This window comes from Corylus avellana, chromosome ca5, assembly GCF_901000735.1.
Source record: "Corylus avellana chromosome ca5, CavTom2PMs-1.0".
Taxonomy (NCBI): domain Eukaryota; kingdom Viridiplantae; phylum Streptophyta; class Magnoliopsida; order Fagales; family Betulaceae; genus Corylus; species Corylus avellana.
The window spans coordinates 20,365,915-20,366,989 of NC_081545.1; positions in this window are offsets into that span (position 1 = coordinate 20,365,915).

Below are 1,075 nucleotides of genomic sequence, written 5' to 3' on the forward strand. Positions count from 1 at the left end.
TAATTCCCAATGGTGTCCCAATTAAGATTTGACTAGTCACGACGGTGTCTTGATCGGGTCTCGACGGTGGCTAGACCGAGTCCCAGCAGGGTCCTAGCTGTGGCCCAACTGGGTCTCGGCGATGTCCCAACTGGGTTTAGCCTTTCAGGCAATGTCCGTACTACATCCCAGCGGTGACTTTATTGGGTCCTAGCGGGATCGCAACCGAGTCTCAATGAAGTCCTAACGGTGTTCCAACTAAGTCCCAATAGTGGCCTGATGAAGTGTTGACGATGTTGTGATAGTGTCCTTGCGGAGGCTTAGTGGGGGTCTAGTGGTAGTCTAACGGGGTTTCGGCGCTTGCCTTGCAAGGTCTAGCGGTGTTTTGGTAGTGGTTTGACGATTTGAGAATGAGAAACTTAAACTCAAAAAATGTTTACGATTTTAAAGAAAGAAAACCATTTTATAAAAATTAAAAAAGTTTATTTGGTCCAACCAAAAATATTGTTTATTAACTATTATTTTTCATCGCTCCAAATGCTAGAAAATACATAAAATATTTTTCAAAATTCATTTTACACTAAAACAAACGGAGTCTTAAATTAAGCAACATAATGAGCTAAAATTCATTTTTAGCCCATGTGTCCCGACTATTTTTTATTCGAACATAAAATCATCTTAATATTTTTATTAAGCAATTATTAGTTGCGGTATCACAATACTTGTTAGTAACGATTACGAAATTTCACCTATTAAATGACTCAATTTAATCTTACAATCGATATTATTAACGATCAAAGGAAATCGAACCCTTAAATCATACTCAACCCGCAAATAATACATATATACATATATTTAATTTTAGAAAAAATTGTTAAATTGGTCCTGAATCCTTATGGTTTGACATTGTGACAAAGAAATCCTTGGAGTTTCAAAATGAACAAATAACTCTTTGTGGTATGTCCATGCAATAAATAAGTCCCCTCATACAAATTTCGGCAATTTTCCAACATAACTTTTAGAAAATTACAAATTTAACACTAAAATAAATAAATAAATAAATATATATATATATATACAGAAAGAATTTCTTTCT